The following is a 20790-nucleotide window of genomic DNA, read 5'->3' as shown; positions in this document are numbered from 1 at the left end:
ACTCTTTACAATAGCCAAGAGTTGGAACCAGCCCAAATGCCCATCATCGGATGAGTGGATACGGAACATGTGGTACATCTACACAATGGAATACTACTCAGCTATAAAAACGAATGAAATATTGCCATTTGCAGCAACATGGATGGACCTTGAGAGAATTATATTAAGTGAAACAAGTCAGGCACAGAAAGAGAAATACCACATGTTCTCACTTATTGGTGAGAGCTAAAAATTAATATATAAATTCACACACACACACACACACACACACACACACACACACACACACACACACACACACACACACACACAAAACCGGGTGGGGGAAGAAGATATAACAACCACAATTACTTGAAGTTGATACGACAAGCAAACAGAAAGTACATTGTTGGGGGGGAGGGGGGGAGGGAGGAGGGAGGGAAGTTTTGGTGATGGGCAACAATAATCAGCCACAATGTATATCGACAAAATAAAAATTAAAAAAAAAAATCGATGTCCTCTTCCAAAAAAAAAAAAAAACAAAACCAAATTAATTTCTCCAATAAAAGGAAAAAAGTGAAATCCAGATCAGAAGAAGTGAAGTGGACTTGTCCTGTGTCCTATGCCCAGGAAATGATGATGAGGTATGTGACCTGAGGGCTGCAGAGTGTGCTGTGTTCCTTTTTGTTGTCTCATGAGTCCCTGTGAGGTGTGTGCTCTTTCTGGGAGGCACAGGGAGAAGACCATGCCCTGCGTCAGCTATTGCTGAACCTATTTTGCTGTTGCCTGGCCCAACACAGCTTGTCCTTCTGTGAATGAGGAGGAAAGTCGACCAGCAGACAGTGCTCTGTCTGCTCTCTGAGTTCAAGATCTGAACTCCCTCAATAGAACACTGGTGTTCGCCTCCCAGGGATCTGTCTGTATCTGCATATGTGATTTAAAGTAGGGGTGAGGGGAATGGAGGACGACCAGATTTATGCCACGTCTTCAGCACTTTCTCTATTCTAGTACCCATGTATGTTGGTGGGGAGGGAGCGCCTTCACATTTTTTTGTTTTTTTTGGTGGCTGGCTGGTAAAAATACTTTCTCCTTTTTTTTGTTTGTTTACTTGTGTTATTTCAAAGTCTGTCTTCAAGATCAGATCTTGGTCGTGCAACACTGTGCTCCCACCAAGTGAGTTAACTGGCCAGCCCAGGCTTTCACATTTTCAAACTGTTCTCATGCTTACACAAAGTCTAAAAGGGAGGTGCTTTTAGCCTAGTTTATTGTGGATAACATAGAGGATCAAGGAGGTAATCATACAAAGTAGAACAAAGATGATTTTAATTTGAGTGCCCTTGTCATTCTGGTATGTTAAACCACAGTTGTGTGCATTTTCACCCCCTTCCCCCAACCCCACAATTTTTTCTCTCCTGGGAAGTATGAATTTTGATGTAGTGAAAGTGAGTCTCAGAAAGACATTAATAAAGCCAAGATCAAGCAACTAGCAGAAGTCAGATCCAACAGGACTTCTCTCCAAATGGTTCTACCTTGCGAATGTGTATCTATCTACTTCATTCATTAGTGTCTAAGTCACCGCCATTTTTACCAGGAGAAGGCAACTGTCTCTCCCTGGTCTCCTGGCTCACAGTTACGTGCCTGAGCATCCTATACTCTCACGTCAGTCATTATTAATCATATATGGATTCCAGAGATGAATTCCAATAGCAGCTAAAATAAAACATGAATTCCTTGTTCTTATGTAATCCTTTTATATATTCTGGGTCCTATATCTCTACAGTTATCTCACACGTCTCTCCATCTTATTCACAACATTTCAGGTATAGACTCTTTCTTGAAATTAAGATTATTCTCACCTTAATAGCTTCATGGCTTATAGCTCTGTCTGGGATATTATTTTGCTAATCTTCTAAGGGTCGAATCCATTTTGTCATTAAGGTCACAGCTTAAATATTGACTGATCAGTGGGAGATTTTCTACCACTCACTTTAAATTGTCCATTAAGCATTACCTATCAGTTACCTTTATTTAAAATTTCATGTATAAATGCTTCATAATTAATTAGTCATTCATTCATCCATTGGTATATGAATTTTCTGCTCTCCTGTTTAATAGTACGGTGATATCAGCTTCTCAAGAGCAGAGGCCAGATTTATCTTGTTCACTGTTTGTGGTTGGAAGATGAATGCCCACCACAAAAGATGACCATTGCCGAAATCCCATAACCTGTGATTGTGTTATATTACATGGCAGGGAGAAATTAAAGTTGCAGAGGAAATTAAGGTTGGTAATCAGTTGGGTTTAAAATAGGAGAGATTACCCTGGATTATCTGGTGGGTCCAATGTAATCACAGGAGTTCTTAAGAGAGGAGTGAGCCAGGAGAAGAGTGAGGGAGAGAGGATAAGAAGGAAACAGGGTCAGAGTGATGCAATGTTAGAAACAATGGACCAACCATTGCTGTTTTCGCATGATCACAGAAACATGGGCGCCTCTAGAAGCTGGAAAAAGGAAAGAAGTGGGTTCTCCCCCAGAACCTTCAGAAGGAATGCAGCCTTGCTGCCATCTCGATTTAATCCCGGTGAGGCCCATTTCAGACTTCTGACTGCAGAACTGTAAGATAATCTTAACAAGTAGCTGTTTTAATTTACTGAGCTTGGGGAAATCTTCATAGCAGCAATAAGGAAAACATGCACACAGCATTTCCAGCATATTGAACAGCGCCTGAATGAATAAATTAAGGAAGGTGTCGTAAGTGTGGCAGAACTCAGTCCTCTCTTACTGCAGGGCTATTGCTTTTCTGCCTGCACCAGGGTTGCGTCTTGACAGACAAGAGCTCATTCTCTGGCAGATGGAATTTTTAAGAAGAACTCCCCACCAGTTGCTTTTTTCCCTGCCCTCGCTCAAGCTCCCATGATCTCTCCTGCATCAGTATTAGGGATAGAATGAAGACCACATTTTTGCTGGGAAGGCTGTCAGGGTGACTCTCATCCTTCCTGCTTGGAGGAGGTCTTTGCTGCAGAAAATTAGAGATTAAGTGTCCCTACTGGGCCCCATGCTGACCCCAAATCCCATGAGCTGTTGTAGCATCAAGGATCAGAGAGTGGATCAGAGAGGAAAGACAAGTCCCAAATCACAGTGCTGGGAGGTGGCTGAACTAACACTGAAATCCAAGGCTCCTGTCTCCCCAGGTTTTCACAAGCAGAGATAAGAGAGATCCTTCACTCACCATTTTTGGAGCTCGACTCTGTGGGTGAAGGGCAACTGCTTGAAGAGTTTCCTAGAACACAGGACGGGAGAGAGGTGGGGAAGTGAGGCTGCCTGTCTTCCACCCTACTGAAGTGCCTTTGAGGTTGATCTGTGGCCAACACTCTGTCATCTAACACTGAGCCCTGTGATCCTGAGATCTCCTTCCCGACAACCCTTGGAGGAGATGACTCCCCTCCTGAGACTTCAAGGTATGAAGAGGAAATGGGAGTTAGGGTGATGAAGATGCTGGTGATGAAATCTCTCTACGGTGAGAGGTCAGGAGGGGCTTCTGGGAAATGGAGAATGGTGAGGGGCTGACACAACGTCTGATTCCCCGACATGAGCCCAGTCTCCCCTCCTCTGGGCCTGTCCTGACTCTGCCTGTCATAGACTCCCCAATGGGGGCCTCCACACAAAATGTGAAGGAGGGTTTTAGAAGTGCCCGGTCTACCATCCTGTATATTTTGATATCTCCTCTCATAGTCTTTCTTTTTTTCTCTCTCTATTCCTCTAGGCTTTTTTCCTTCATCAGCAGAATGTTCCTGAGATATGGCTTTAGGATTTAGACTGAGTCACAAGACACAGAACAGGTTCAGGGCTCCTCACCTGTGACAGAAAGGTGCGTTGTGTCACTTGAGGCTAACCACTGATGGGGAGAGCCACTGAAAGACCCGTAGCATCTATAGGTCCCACGGTGAGTTGTGGTCACGGGGCCCAGAGGGAAGTCAGCCTGGAATATACCATTTTGGCTCCACACTGCAGGGCGCCTGCTTTTTTTTTTTTTTTTTTTCTCTGTCTCACTTTTTCCATCAATAATTTTATTTTATTTTATTTTATTTTTTTTAAATTTTATTTTGGTGATATACATTGTAGCTGATTATTGCTCCCCATCACCAAAACCTCCCTCCCTTCTCCCTCCCCCCCTCCCCCCCAACAATGTACTTTCTGTTTGCTTGTCGTATCAACTTCAAATAATTGTGGTTGTTATATCTTCTTCCCCCCCCCGTTTTTTTTTTTTTTTTTTGTGTGTGTGTGTGTGAATTTATATATTAATTTTTAGTTCCCACCAATAAGTGAGAACATGTGGTATTTCTCTTTCTGTGCCTGACTTGTTTCACTTAATATAATTCTCTCCAGGTCAATCCATGTTGTTGCAAATGGCAGTATTTCATTCGTTTTTATGGCTGAGTAGTATTCCATTGTGTAGATGTACCACATTTTCCGTATCCACTCATCTGATGATGGGCATTTGGGCTGGTTCCAACTCTTGGCTATTGTAAAGAGTGCTGCGATAAACATTGGGAAACAGGTATACCTTCGACTTGATGATTTCCATTCCTCTGGGTATATTCCCAACAGTGGGATAGCTGGGTCGTATGGTAGATCTATCTGCAATTGTTTGAGGAACCTCCACAGCATTTTGCATAGAGGCTGCACCATTTTGCAGTCCCACCAACAATGTATGAGAGTTCCTTTTTCTCCGCAGCCTCGCCAGCATTTATCGTTCATAGTCTTTTGGATTTTAGCCATCCTAACTGGGGTTAGATGGTATCTCAATGTGGTTTTGATTTGCATTTCCCGGATGCTGAGTGATGTTGAGCATTTTTTCATAAGTCTGTTGGCCATTTGTATATCTTCCTTAGAGAAATGCCTATTTAGCTCTTTTGCCCATTTTTTAATTGGGTTGCTTGTTTTCTTCTTGTAAAGTTGTTTGAGTTCCTTATATATTCTGGATATTAATCCTTTGTCAGATATATATTTTGCAAATATTTTCTCCCACTCTGTTGGTTGTCTTTTAACTCTCTTAATTGTTTCTTTTGCTGTGCAGAAGCTTTTTAGTTTGATATAATCCCATTTGTTTATTTTTCCTTTGGTTGCCCGTGCTTTTGGGGTCGTATTCATGAAGTCTGTGCCCAGTCCTATTTCCTGAAGTGTTTCTCCTATGTTTTCTTTAAGAAGTTTTATTGTTTCAGGGTGTATATTTAAATCCTTAATCCATTTTGAGTTGATTTTAGTATACGGCGAGAGGTATGGATCTAGTTTCATTCTCCTGCATATGGATATCCAGTCATCCCAGCACCATTTGCTGAAGAGGCAGTCCCTTCCCCAGTGAATAGGCTTGGTGCCTTTGTCAAAGATCAGATGGCAGTAAGTGTGTGGGTTGATTTCTGGATTCTCTATTCTATTCCATTGGTCAGTGTGTCTGTTTTTATGCCAGTACCATACTGTTTTGGTTATTATAGCTTTGTAGTATAGCTTAAAGTCAGGTAGTGTTATGCCTCCAGCTTTATTTTTTTTGCTGAGCATTGCTTTGGCTATTCGTGGTCTTTTATTGTTCCATATAAATGTCTGGATAGTTTTTTCCATTTCTGAGAACAATGTCTTTGGAATTTTGATGGGGATTGCATTGAATTTGTATATCACTTTGGGTAGTATGGACATTTTCACTATGTTGATTCTTCCAATCCAAGAGCATGGGATATCTTTCCATCTTCTTGTATCCTCTCTAATTTCTCTCAGCAGTGGTTTGTAGTTCTCATTATAGAGATTTTTCACCTCCTTGGTTAACTCAATTCCTAAGTATTTTATTATTTTGGTGGCTATTGTAAATGGGCAGCCTTTCTTGATTTCTCTTTCTGCATGTTCACTATTGGAGAAAGAAATGCTACTGATTTTTGTGTGTTGATTTTGTATCCTTCTACTGTACTGAAATCATGTATCAACTCCAAGAGTTTTTTTGTAGAGGTTTTAGGCTGTTTGACATATAGGATCATGTCATCTGCAAACAGGGACAGTTTGACTTCATCTTTTCCAATCTGGATGCCCTTTATTTCCTTCTCTTCTCTGATTGCTCTGGCTAGTACTTCCAACACTATGTTGAATAGGAGTGGTGAGAGTGGGCATCCTTGTCTAGTTCCTGTTCTTAAAGGAAAAGCTTTCAGCTTTTCCCCATTCAGGATGATATTGGCAGTGGGTTTGGCATATATGGCTTTAATTATGTTGAGATACTTTCCCTCTATACCTAACTTATAGAGGGTCTTTGTCATGAATGAGTACTGAACTTTATCAAATGCTTTTCAGCATCTATAGAGATGATCATATGGTCCTTGTGTTTGAGTTTATTAATATGGTGTATCACATTTATTGATTTGCATATGTTGAACCAACCTTGCATCCCTGGGATGAATCCCACTTGATCGTGATGAATAATTTTACGTATGTGTTGTTGTATTCTGTTTGCTAGTATTTTAGTGAGGATTTTTGCATCTATATTCATCAAGGATATTGGCCTGTAGTTTTCTTTTTTGGTTATATCTTTACCTGGTTTTGGTATCAGGATGATGTTTACTTCATAGAATGAGTTTGGGAGATTTGCGTCCGTTTCAATCTTTTGGAATAGTTTGTAAAGAATCGGTGTCAATTCCTCTTTGAATGTTTGGTAAAATTCTGCTGTGAATCCATCTGGTCCTGGGCTTTTCTTTGTTGGGAGCCTTCTGATAACAGCTTCAATCTCCTTTATTGTTATTGGTCTGTTCAAATTTTCTACATCTTCATGGTTCAGTTTTGGGAGCTTGTGTGTGTCCAAAAATTTATCCATTTCCTCCAGATTTTCAAATTTATTGGCGTATAGTTGTTTATAGTAGTCTCGAATGATTCGTTGTATTTCAGATGAATCAGTTGTAATATCGCCTTTTTCATTTTTAATTTTTGTTATTTGAGTCTTCTCTCTTCTTTTTTTTGTTAGCCATGCTAAGGGTTTGTCAATTTTATTTATCTTTTCCAAAAACCAACTTTTTGATTCGTTGATCTTTTGAATTGTTTTTTGGTTTTCAATTTCATTCAGTTCTGCTCTGATCTTAATGATTTCTTTCCGTCTGCTAACTTTAGGTTTGGATTGTTCTTGTTTTTCTAGTTCTTTAAGGTGAAGTGTTACTTTGTTCACTTGCCATCTTTCTATTCTTCTGAAGTGAGCGTTTAATGCAATAAATTTTCCCCTCAATACTGCTTTTGCAGATCCCACAGGTTTTGGTATGATGTATCATTGTTTTCATTAGTTTCAATAAATTTTTTGATTTCCTGCTTGATTTCTTCTTGGACCCATATGTCATTAAGTAGAATGCTGTTTAATTTCCATGTGTTTGTATAGTTTCCAGAGTTTCGTTTGTTATTAATTTCTAGTTTTAATCCATTGTGGTCTGAGAAGATACATGGGATAATTCCAATTTTTTTGAATTTATTGAGACTTGATTTGTGACCTAATATATGATCTATCCTGGAGAATGATCCATGTGCTGATGAGAAGAATGAATATTCTGAGGTTCTTGGGTGGAATGTTCTGTAGATATCTGCCAATTCCAATTGGTCTAGAGTCTTGTTTAGATCTTGTGTTTCTCTGCTGATTCTTTGCCTAGATGATCTGTCTAATATTGACAGTGGGGTGTTCAGGTCCCCTGCTATTACAGTATTAGTGTCTATTTCCTTCTTTAGGTCTGATAGAGTTTGTTTTATAAATCTGGCTGCTCCAACATTGGGTGCGTTCATATTTGTGATTGTTATGTCTTCTTGATGGATCAGTCCTTTTATCATTAAGTAGTGTCCCTCATTGTCTCTTTTTATGGTTTTTAGTTTAAAGTCTATTTTGTCAGATATAAGAATAGCTACTCCAGCTCGTTTTTCTTTTCTGTTTGCATGGTAAATCTTTTTCCATCCTTTCACTCTTAGTCTGTGTGAATCTTTATGGGTGAGGTGGGTCTCTTGTAGGCAGCATATAGTTGGGTCCTGCTTTTTATCCAGTCAGCCAGTCTGTGTCTTTCAATTGGGGAATTTAAGCCTTTTACATTAAGAGTTGTTATTGAAACGTGTTGATTTATTCCTAGCATTTTATTGGTTGTTTGGTTGTCTTAGGTGTCTTTTGTTCCTTGCTTTCTGATTTACTGTTTGGTTTCTGTGTTTGTTGGTTCCTTAGGTTGTAGATAGTGTGTTTGTTAGCTTGTTTTCTCTTCATGAATGCCATTTTTATTACACTAGCGGGTTTAGATTTTTCTTGGGTTTTTATGGCAGTGGTAGTTATTTTTCAGGAACCAAACCCAGTACTCCCTTGAGAATTTCTTGTAAGGGTGGTCGTGTGGTAGTGAACTCCCGCAGTTTTTGTTTGTCTGAGAAATATACTATTTGCCCCTCATTTCGGAAGGATCGCCTTGTAGGGTAGAGTATTCTTGTCTGGCAATCTTTGTCTTTTAGTATTTTGAAAATATCATCCCATTCCTTTCTAGCTTTTAGGGTTTGTGATGAAAAGTCTGATGTTAACCTGATTGGGGCTCCCTTATAGGTGATTTGACGCTTCTCTCTTGCAGCTTTTAAGATTCTCTCTTTGAGTTTTGCCAATTTGACTTTGACATGTCTTGGAGAAGGTCTTTTTGGGTTGAATACATTTGGAGATCGTTGAGCTTCCTGGATCTGAAGATCTGTGATTTTTTCCTATACCTGGGAAGTTTTCTGCCACTATTTTTTTGAATATGTTTTCAATGGAATCTCCATTTTCCTCCCCTTCTGGAATACCCATGACTCGGATATTTGAGCGCTTAAGGTTGTCTGATATCTCTCTCAGATTTTCTTCCATGTCCTTGATTCTTTTTTCTTTCTTCTTGTCTGCTTGTGTTATTTCTAACAGCCCATCTTCAAGTTCAGAGGTTCTCTCTTCAACTTCGACAAGCCTGCTGGTTAAACTCTCCGTTGTGTTTTTTTATTTCGTTGAATAACTTCTTCAGTTCAGCAAGTTCTGCTACATTTTTTTTCAGGACATTCATTTCCTTGTACATTTCCTCTTTCAGATCCTGTATACTTTTCCTCATTTCATCATGATGTCTAGCTGAGTTTTCTTGTATCTCATTCAGTTTCCTTAGAATTATCACTCGAAATTCCTTGTCAGTTATTTCAAGGGCTTCTTTTTCTATATGATCTAGAGGTTGAGATTTATTAACTTTTGGTGGTGTACTTTCTTGATTTTTTGTATTTCTGGTATCTTTTTTTTGATGTTTATTCATTGTGGCAGGGGGTTTCACAGTCCACCGGTTTGAGACTAATGACTAACTAGGATGTTGCTGTGGTTGCCAATTTGGTATGGCTACCTCCATGACTGCTCAGTTGGCCTCTAGTGCCTTGTGTTTGTGGTTGCCTCGGGTCTTGGGCTTCTCCAGGGAGCCACTTTTCTGGTCAGCTTGGACTCTGCTGGGCTGCTGGATCACGTACCACAGGGTGTGTGATCTCTGTTGAGCTTTCACTTCCTGTGCAGGACTTCTCCCTGTTCCATGTGCTCTGGCCCAGGCTGTTAGATCGTGCAGTGGCGACCCCACCGGGTGTGTGTTTTTTGCCGAGTCTCCGCCTCCCTGGCCGCACGTCTCCCCACTCTTTGCGCACTGTGCTGGGCTGGGGCGTGTCTTCTGCACCCCTCGTCTATCAGCTGGGCCTTCAAGACCCTGCTCGGCACCGCCTCGCCCAGGAAGTCTACCAGGTTTCTGCTAGGCACAGATGACCGGTCTCTCTTGGTGCCTTTGTAGCACTATGTAGATCTTTCTCGGGTCTTGTTCACCTTTGTATCCCCCCAGTATAAACCGAGTCTAGCGCCCACCTGCAGCCTGGTCTCCGGCAGGTTCAAGCGGACCTGGGAACTCTCCTACCACACTATTCCCAACCAGAAATTCGTTAGGCTTTTTTCCAAACTGGTGGCCGCAGAGATGGTATCTGCCTCCCAGTAACAGGGAGTTTACCTGGGGCCGGAGTCCAGGGTATGGTGGAGTGACAGTCGGCCCACCCGTACTTCCTTGCCCTCCTGACACTGGCCCGGGACGCTCCCCGCCACCAGCCCCGCCAGAGAACCGTGGAGGGAGTGGGAGCGGAGGCCAGTCCGCAGGCTCCGGAAAGCTTGGCGCCAGGCCAGCAAGTGGGAGGGCTCAGTGATGGCCGAGCAGGGCGGAGCTGCCCGCACCTGGGAAAATGGAGGCAGCACCAGGCGGTGAGTGGCCTGGTGGTGCAGGCGGGAGCTGCGTGGGCATCCACCCCCCGAACATAGCTGTGCCAGGGGTCACTCACAGTGCTGTGCCAGGTCGGGTGCTCGCTCTCTGTCTCTGGTTTGCCGCCTTTCCCAGTTCTCGGCCGCTGCCGCCTCGGGCTGTTCAGTCGCGGCGCGGCTCGGGCGCTCCCAGGAATCTTCTTTAATGCCGGCCTGAAACCTCGAATCCTGAATAGGGCAGCTGGCCGCCTTCAGCGCAGCCCTGGCCTCCGGGATCCTGTCTGCATCCACAGCAGCCCTGGTGCCATGTTCCCTGTTTAGAGACTCGCTTTTGCAGCTAACAAACAGTTTTATTCCTGCTCCACACTTCGAAGCTGTTGCTTGTAAGTGAGGCAGCCTCTCCTGCCGGGGGCGAAGTGGCAGTCACCCCCCACGACTGGCCAGCAGCAGCGGTCCTCCCTTAAGAGATGGCGAGAGGAATGTCCACAAGTTTCCCAGCTGCCTGAGGCCCAGTGGCCGCCTCCTGACCTCTTTCTTCATTCACCTGGACACATAGAACCCAAAGTGGGCTTCCATACAGCAATTTGGAGAGGTGCTGTCTACCACCCTACAACCTGAAAGCCCCTCTCATACTCAGACTCTTTTTTCTTCTCTATATTTCACATGGTTTCTTTATATATGGAATCCCTATGATCTCACACCTTCAGCAGGAAGTCTCTCAGATATAGCTCTGTGATTTAGTGTATCTTAAGGCTTGTGGCAGGTATGGGCTGCTCACTCACAGGGAGAGCCATTAAAAGAACTGTAGTATCTATAGGTCCTGTTATGGGCTGGGGTTGTAGAGCCCAGAGGGAAGTCAGCCTGGAATGTACCAATGTGGCTCTGCACTGCACGGAGCCAGCACCCAGGGGCTTCCCCCTTCCTGGGTAAATTTTACATGTCAAATTAGCTCTCAGACCTGCAGGACAAAGTCATATTCTCTCCAAAAACTATGGGAAACAGCTGGGCTGATAGTGAAGGTTTCTTGCATAGACCTGGAGATAAAGAGACCTTGATTTTAGAGCACTCACAGGAATCTTAGGGCATGAACAAAGGAGTCTCTGTAGCCATTCTGAGGAACAAACTCAGTATTTCTGCTAGTACCTCTCTCAATCTCATCGTTATCTGTACAATTCTGACTCATTTTGTGTGTGTGTGTGTGTGTGTGTGTGTGTGTGTTTATCTTTGTCCGTTTGTCTCCACTTTTCCTTGATTCTCTTGCTCTCTGCCTATGTCACTGTGGCTTACTGCCCCTAGAAGCCATATGGATGTGGGGTCCTCCTGGGACATGGAACTAACTACCCACTTTGGGTACCCTCAGAAAACATGGTGCAGGCCTAGAACCACGAGTTTATGTCTCACTATTTCCCAGTTAAGTTCATGAGTCTCACTATTTCCCAGTCAAGTTCATGAGTCTCACTATTTCCCAACCAAGTTCATGAGTCTCACTATTTCCCAACCAAGTTCATGAGTCTCACTATTTCCCTAGTGACTAATGATGCTGAGCAACTCCTCATGTGCTTGCTTTTCATTTGTGTATCTTTTTTGTAGAAATATCTATTTAAGTCCTTTGACCATTTTGTAATTGTGTCGTCTTTTTATTGTTGTTTAATTGATGGCATTCTTTGTATAGTCAGGAAACTAGATCCTTACCAGACACATAACTTGCAAATAGTTCTTCAATTGTGTAAGCTGTCTTTTTACTATCTTGACTGTGTCTTTTGTTTAATGCAAATTTTAAATTCTGATGAAGTATAGTTTATCTATTTTTCTGTTGCTTGTGCTACTGCTCTTTTATCTAAGAGAATATTGTCAAGTCCAAGGTCATGAAGATTTATCCCTATGTTTTCTTCTAACTTTTATAATTTTAGCTCTTATGTTGATCCACTTTGAGTTAATTTTTGTGTATAGTGTGTGTAAGTGTTCACTTTCATTCTTTTCATGGGGATATCCAATTTCCTAACACCAAGTGTTGAAGAGGCAATTCTTTTTCCATTGAAAGATCTTCTTGCTCTTGTCAAATTTTGTAGTAAGTATGGGTTTACTTCCCATCCTTAAGTACTATTCCATGCATCTGTATGTCTATTTTTATGCCAATATCATGACTTGATTACTATGGTTTTGTAGTAAGTTTTGAAATCAGGAAGAGTGATGTCTCTAATTTTGACCTTTTTCAAATAAGTTTTGACTCTTTTGGGTCTTTTGCCATTCCATATGAATTTCCCGATTCTGCAAAGAGGCTATTGGAATTTAGATAAGGATTGCACAGATTCCATAGGTTGCCTAGAAGAATATGGCCATCTACATAACTTTAAGTTTTCCAAGCCATGATCCTGGGATGACTTTATACTTATATAAGTCTTTTAAAATTACTTTTAGCAGTGTTTTTATATTTCAGTGTATAAGTATTGCACCTCCTTGGTTAAATTCATTCCTGTGTATATTTTTCTTTTAGATGCTGTTGTGAGTTGAATTGCCCCCAAAAAGACATGTTGAAATTTTAAGTTCCATTAGCTATAAGTTTGAACTTATTTGAAAATAGGGTCTTTGCAGATATAATCAAGTAAAGATGAGATATTAATCAGAATGAACTCTAATCTAATATGACAGATATCATTATCTAAAGAAGAGACACAGGGAGGGAGGTGCTGTATGAAGATGGGAATACTAGTAGAGAAGCCAGCCTTGTGAAGATGGAGACAGACAGAGATGGAATTTACACCGTGACAAGTCAGGAAGTGCCTGGGGCTACAGGGAGGTAGGAAGAGTCAACTGAGGATTTTCTCCTAGAGACTGCAGAACCAGCATGGCCCTACTGACACTTTGATTTCTGACTTCTAGCCTCCAGAATTGTAAGAGAATGAAATTTTATTGCTGTAAGACACCTAGCTTGTAATACTTTGTGACAGCAATCATAGGAAAGTAATACAGGCTTTTGTATTGGAGGAAGTGTGCTCTGTACAACTGCCTAAAATATGAAGTGGCTTTAGAATTGTGTAATAGGTAGAGGCTGGAAGAATTTTGATGTGCATAATAGACAAAGCCTAGATTGCCTTGAAGAGATCATTGGTATAAATATGGACAGTAAGGTGCTTCTGATGAGGCCTTGGAAAAAATAAGAAAAATTTTACTGAAAACTGGAGTTAAAGTGATTCAAATAGCATCTCCTCTTTAAAGATGACAACACCAAGTGTTAGCAATACTGTGTCTGTTCTTCAAGGTCAAGCATCCAGTAAATTTCCAACTTGGACAAGCCTGACCCCCAAATGATCACAGCCTGTACATAGCTGCCTTTCTCTGATTTTCTCCTCAATGGATTCTAGAAAGAGATCAGGCACACTGAGTATTGTTAAGTCTGGAGCCAAACATTGTGTGATCCCTAAACCACTTCCTGATGGAGTTGAACCTCATCTTTGAAATAGCACCTAAGTCCATACTGGCGTCCTCCTTCCCAATTTAGATTGTTTGAACATAATGGGATCAGAAACACATGTGGCCATTTAAATTTTCGAAAAGACATTTATTTTTATTTTAAATGTCCATCAATGGATGATTGGATAAGGAAACTGTGGTATGTATACACCATGGAATACTACTCTGCCATAAAAAGGTATGAAATTCTCCCATTTGCAACAACACGGATGAGTCTGGAGAAACTTATGTTGAGCAAAATAAGCAAAACACAGAGGGGTAAATACTGCATGTGCTCACTCATAAGTGGGAGCTAAGAGAGAAAGAAGGAAGGAAAGAAAGACCACAATGGTGCATTGGACTTACAGAGGGAGAGAACACACCCTGGGATAATTGGTAGGGGACACTGGGTATAAATGCAATTTGTGGTAATGGGCATGCGGCTAGTATGGATCTGGCCTTCACATCCTGGGCAGGAGGGATGACAATCAACTCTGTATCTCATGAATATTCATAACCAATTAAAAAAATAAACGAGTGGGATTATATCAAACTAAAAAGCTTCTGCACAGCAAAAGAAACAACAGAGCAAGAAGACAGCATACAGAATGGGAGAAAAGATTTGCAACCTATGCATCCAATAAGGGATTAATATCCAAAATACACAAAGAACTCAAGCAACTCAACAGTGAAAAAACAAGTAATCCTATTAAAAAATGGCCAAGGGAGCAGAATAGACATTTCTCATGTGAAGATATACAAATGGCCAACAGACACATGAAAAAGTGCTCAACATCACTCAGCATCAGGGAAATGCAAATCAAAAATCACACTGAGATGTCATCTCACCCCAGTTAGATGGGCTGTTATCAAAAAGAGAATAACAAATGCTGTTGAGGATGTGGAGAAAGAGGAATCCTCCTACACTGTTGGTGGGACTGTAAATTAGTGCAGCCATTATGGAAAACAGTATGGAGGCTCCTCAAACAACTACAGAGAGAACTACCATATGAGCCAGCAATCCCATTGCTCGGTATATACCCAAAGGAATGGAAGTCATTAAAAAGAATGAAATTCTGCCATTTACAGCAACATGGATGAACTTAGAGAAAATTATGTCAAGTGAAATAAGCCAGTCACAGAAAGAGAAATACAGCATGTCCTCACTCATAAGTGGAAGCTAAAATAAAGTAAAAAAGAAAGGAAGAAAGAATCACCATAATACATTAAACATTCAAAAAAAAAAAAAAGAACAAAACTGTGGTTATTAGAGGTAGGAAAGGGGGAGGAGGGAGGTGTGAAAAACTAGTAAAGGGTCACAAAGATTGATTATGTTTTGTAAACATGAGTATACTAATTATCTTGATTTGATCACCACATATTGTACATGTTTTGATATTCGATTCTGTACCCCACAAATATATATAATAGATTATCTTTCAATAAAAAACTGTCAATTTTTAAAACATTTACTTGTATGTATTTGGGTTCAAAACATGCATGTACTGCACAATGAATTACTCAGGGTAGGTAGATAGCATAGTTTTTAAAAATTGCATGTTATTTGATATTGGTCAAAGTGTTTTCTCCACTGAGGCCCTGTTTCATATCTGGGCAGTGGCTCACTGATTAGACTCTGGTGAGTCTGATTGGGCAGATGGAGGTCATGTTGTGAGGGAAACATGATGCCAACCTGTGAAGAATTTTCCATAAGAGATCAAGAGCCACCTTGTTTGATATTTAGTGTCTAGTGCAGCCCGTGGCTTTCACCATCACATTCAATTCCAGCTCAACAAATTACATGGCAAATAAAGATAGGTAATAAAATAAAAATGCACTATTTATCAATGACAAGTAGACTTATGAGTCACCAAATCAAAGTCAAGAGCAATATTTTTGGTATTCCAGGAGCCCCTGTGTTTTCATCTTGAGCAAAACCTTCCAGTTTTGCTTTATATGTAAACACCATCCTGGATTATACAGGATTATTTCTTTCATCTGTTTATAGGGTTTATTAGGCATGCCTCCATAAACAATAAATGCTGCCTCTGTTTGAACTTTATGTAATGGAATTGCCCTGCATCCCTTCTTTTTATACTCTTGTTTTATTTACTCAACATTATGTGTGAAGATTGATATGCATTGCTCTTTGTAGATTTAGTTTTGTGCACTTGCACTGCCCTATAATACACCATGGTGGACATACACCATGCATTTTAATTTTTTTAGATGCATTTTTTCTTTGTTTCATGACCGTTGTCTAATATGAGCATCACTCCTATCAATGTCCTTGTGAATGTGATCTCATGTATTTGAACACAACTTCTTCTAGGGTATGTGCTTTATGGTCATAGCTGTGTGTCTCTTTCTTTTGACTGATACTTCCAATATACTCCCAAGACTGATTGTTGTTATTTATACTCTTACCACTAAGTGAGCCTTATTATCCCCCACATTTGATTTTGCTGTTTTTGTTTTTTGCCTTTCATGTAGATATGCTAGGATTATGGTGTCATAATTTCATTAAACCTGTGCTATAACAATGAAGTAGAAATTATCAATACCACTAAGAAAGAAGGATATACGGGTGTATGTGGGAGCTGTCAGTGAGAAGTGCTGCAGGTGGTTCACACTCATTTGTGAAAGACAATTATGTCCATTGGTTCCCAATTGTGCATTCAGTGATGGCTCATTGGCACCTTGAGTTTGGCCATGAAGAGAGTGTTTACATCACAGGAACAGACTGGAAAATGCTACAAATCAGAGCATTTAAAAAAACGTCATTTCCAGTGTGTGCAGAGCAGGGAGAAGTCCAGCAGTGGAGGCAGAAGCTCCGCAGAGACCACACGCCCTGCAGTGCCACTGCTGCGTGATCCAGCAGCCCAGCCCAGTGTGCAGAGAGCAGGGAGATGTCCAGCAGGGGAGGCAGAAGCTCCGCAGAGACCACACACCCTGCGGTGCCACCACGTGACCCAACAGCCCAGCCCAGTGCACGTGGAGCAGGGAGACGTCCAGCAGGGGAGGCAGAACCTCTGCAGAGACCACATGCCCTGAGGTGCTGCCAAGTGACCCAGCAGCATGGACGAGTGCATACTGACAAGAGAGGTGGCTCCCTGGAGAGGCCCAAGACCCAAGGCAACCACACATGCAAGGCACTAGTGGCCAACCGAGCAGACACTGAGGTAGCCATACCAAATTGGCAATCCCAGCAACATCCTAGCCAGACAATTGTGTCAAACGTGTGGACTGGGAAACCCTCTGCCACAATGACTAAACATCAAAGGAAAGGTATCAGAAATATGAAAAATCAACAAAGTACACCACCAAATGGTAATAACTATCAAGCTCTAGATCCTACAGAACAAGAAGCCCTTGAAATGTCTGACAAGGAATTTCGAGTGATAATTCTAAGGAAACTGAATGAGATAAAAGAAAACTCAGCTAGACAACGTGATAAAATGAGGAAAAGTATACAGAACCTGAAAGAAGAAATGTACAAGGAAATCAATGCCCTGAAAAAGAAGGTAGCAGAGCTTGCCAGGCTGAAGAATTCATTCAATGAAATAAAAATCACAAAAGAGAGTTTAACTAGCAGGCTTGCAGAGGCAGAAGAAAAAAATTCTGACCTTGAAGATGGGCTGTTTGAAATAACACAGGCAGATAAAAAAAAAAAAAAAAAGAAAAAAAAGAATTAAAGGCATTGAAGAAAATCTGAGAGATATCAGACAACCTTAACCATTCAAATATCCAAGTCATGGTATTCAAAAGGGGAGGAAAAAGGAGATTGAATTGAAAACATATTCAACAAAATAGTGGCAGAAAACTTCCCAGTTATTGGAAAAGACACATATCTTCAGATTCAGGAAGCTCAAAGATCCCCAAACGTACTCAACCCAAAAAGGTCTTCTCCAAGACATGTTATAGTCCAACTGGCAAAACTCAAAGACAAAGAGAGAGTCTTAAAAGCTGCAAGAGAGAAGCACCATATCACCTATAAGGGAGACCCAATCAGACTAATATCAGACTTTTCATCACAAACCCTAAAAGCCAGAGAGGAATGGGATGATATATTCAAAATACTAAAAGACAGAGATTGCCAGCGAAGAATACTCTACCCTGCAAGGCTATCCTTCCAAAATGAAGGGCAAATAGAATATTTCTCAGACAAACAAAAACTGTGTCAGTTCACTACCACATGACAACCCTTATAAGAAATTCTCAAGGGAGTACTGGGTTTGATACCTGAAAAATAACTACCACTGCCATAAAAACCCAAGAAAAATCAAAGCCCACAAGTATAATAAAAATAGCATTCATGAAGAGAAAACAAACAAACAAAAATGCTATCTACAGCCCAAGGAACCAAGAAATACAGAAAACAAACAGTAAATCAGGAAGAAATGAACAAAAGACACCTAAGACATCCAAACAATAATCAATAAAATGCTAGGATTAAATCAACACTTTTCAATAACAACTCTTAATGTAAAAGGCTTAAATTCCCCAATCAAAAGACACAGACTGGCTGGCTGGATTAAAAAGGAGGACCCAACCATATGCTGTCTTCAAGAGACTCACCTCACCCATAAAGACTCACATAGACTAAGAGTGAAAGGATGGAAAAATTTTTACCATGCAAACAGAAATGAAAAACGAGTTGGAGTAGCTATTCTTATATCTGATAAAATAGACTTTAAACTAAAAACCATAAAAAGAGATAATGAGGGGCAAGTACATGATAAAAGGATTGATCCATCAAGAAGACATAACAATCACAAATATATACGCACCCAATGTTGGAGCCACCAGAATTATAAAATAAACTCTATTAGACCCAAAGAAGGAAATAGACACTAATACCATAATAGCAGGGGACCTGAACACCCCACTGTCAATATTAGACAGATCATCTAGGCAAAGAATCAGTAGAGCAACACAAGATTTAAACAATACTGTAGACCGATTGGAATTGGCAGATATCTACAGAACATTCCATCCAACAATCTCAGAATATTCATTCTTCTATTCAGCACATGGATCATTCTCCAGGATAGATCACATATTAGGTCACAAAACAAGTCTCAACAAATTCAAAAGATTGGATTGATCCCATATATTTTTTCAGACAACAATGGATTAAAATGAGAAATCAATAACAAATGAAATTCTGGAAACTATACAAACACATGGAAATTAAACAGCATTCTACTTAATGGCATATGGGTCCAAGAAGAAATCAAACAGGAAATTAAAAGATTTATTGAAACTAATGAAAATAATGATACATCATACCAAAACCTGTGGGATTCTGCAAAAGCAGTATTAAGGGGGAAATTTATTGCATTAAATGCTTACTTCAGAAGAATGGAAAGATGGCAAGTGAACAACCTAACACTTCACCTTAAAGAACTAGAAAAACAAGAACAATCCAAACCCAAAGTTAGCAGATGGAAAGAAATCATTAAGATCAGAGCAGAACTTAATGAAATTGAAACCCAAAAAACAATACAAAAGATCAACAAATCAAAAAGTTGGTTTTTTTAAAAGATAAATAAAATTGACAAACCATTAGCATGGTTAACTACAAAAAGAAGAGAGAAGATCCAAATAACACAAATTAGAAATGAAAAAGGTGATATTACAACTGATTCATCTGAAATACAAGGAATCATTTGAGACTACTATAAACAACTATATGCCAACAAATTTGAAAATCTGGAGGAAATGGAAAAATTTCTGGACACACACAAGGTGCCAAAACAGAGCCAGGAAGATGTAGAAAATCTAATCAGACCAATAACAATAAAGGAGATTGAAGCTGTTATCAGAAGGCTCATAACAAAGAAAAGCCCAGGACCAGATGGATTCACAGCAGAATTTTACCAAACATTCAAAGAGGAATTGACATCGATTCTTTACAAACTATTCCAAAAGATTGGAACAGAGGCAAATCTCCTGAACTCATTCTATGAAGCAAACATCATCCTGATACCAAAACCATGTAAAGATACAACTAAAAAAGAAAACTACAGGCCGATATCCTTGATGAATATAGATGAAAAATCCGCAGTAAAATACTAGCTAACAGAATACAGCAACACATACGTAAAATTATTCACCACGATCAAGTGGGATTCATCCCAGGGATGCAAGGTTGGTTCAACATACGCAAATAAATAAATGTGATACACCATATTAATAAAATCAAACACAAGGACCATATAGTCATCTCTACAGATGCTGAAAAAGCATTTGGTAAAATTCAACATTCATTCATGACAAAGACCCTCTATAAGTTAGGTATAGATGGAAATTATCTCAACATAAGTAAAGCCATATATGGTAAACCCACTACCAATATCATCCTGAATGGGGAAAGAACAGGAGCTAGATAAGGATGCCCACTCTCACCACTCCTATTCAACATAGTGTTGGAAGTACTAGCCAGAGCAATCAGAGAAGAGAAGGAAATAAAGGGCATCCAGATTGGAAAAGATGAAGTCAAACTGTCCCTGATTGCAGAAGACCAGATCGTATATATCAAACAGCCTAAAGCCTCTACAAAAAAACTCTTGGAGTTGATAAATGATTTCAGCAAAGTATCAGGATACAAAAGCCACATACAAAAATCAGTAGCATTTTTATTCTCCAACAGTGAACATGCAGAAAGAGAAATGAAGAAAGCTTGGCCACTGAACAAATAAAATGCTTAGGAATTGAGTTAACCAAGGAGGTGAAAAATCTTTATAATGAGAACTGAAAACCACAGCTGAGAGAAATTAGAGAGGATACAAGAAGATGGAAAGATATCCCATGCCCTTGGATTGGAAGAATCAACATTGTGAAAATGTCCATACTACCCAAAGTGATGTACAAATTCAATGCAATCCCCATCAAAATTCCAATGACATTTTTCTCAGAAATGGAAAGAACTATCCAGACATTTATATGGAATAACAAAAGACCACGCATAGCCAAAGCAATGTGGAGCAAAAAAAAGAATAAAGCTGGAGGCATAACACTACCTGACTTTAAACTATACTACAAAGCTATAACAACCAAAACAGTATGGTACTGGCATAAAAACAGACATACTGATCAATAG

Source organism: Cynocephalus volans, chromosome 3, assembly GCF_027409185.1.
Source record: "Cynocephalus volans isolate mCynVol1 chromosome 3, mCynVol1.pri, whole genome shotgun sequence".
Taxonomy (NCBI): Eukaryota; Metazoa; Chordata; class Mammalia; order Dermoptera; family Cynocephalidae; genus Cynocephalus; species Cynocephalus volans.
This window is presented reverse-complemented; position numbering follows the sequence as displayed.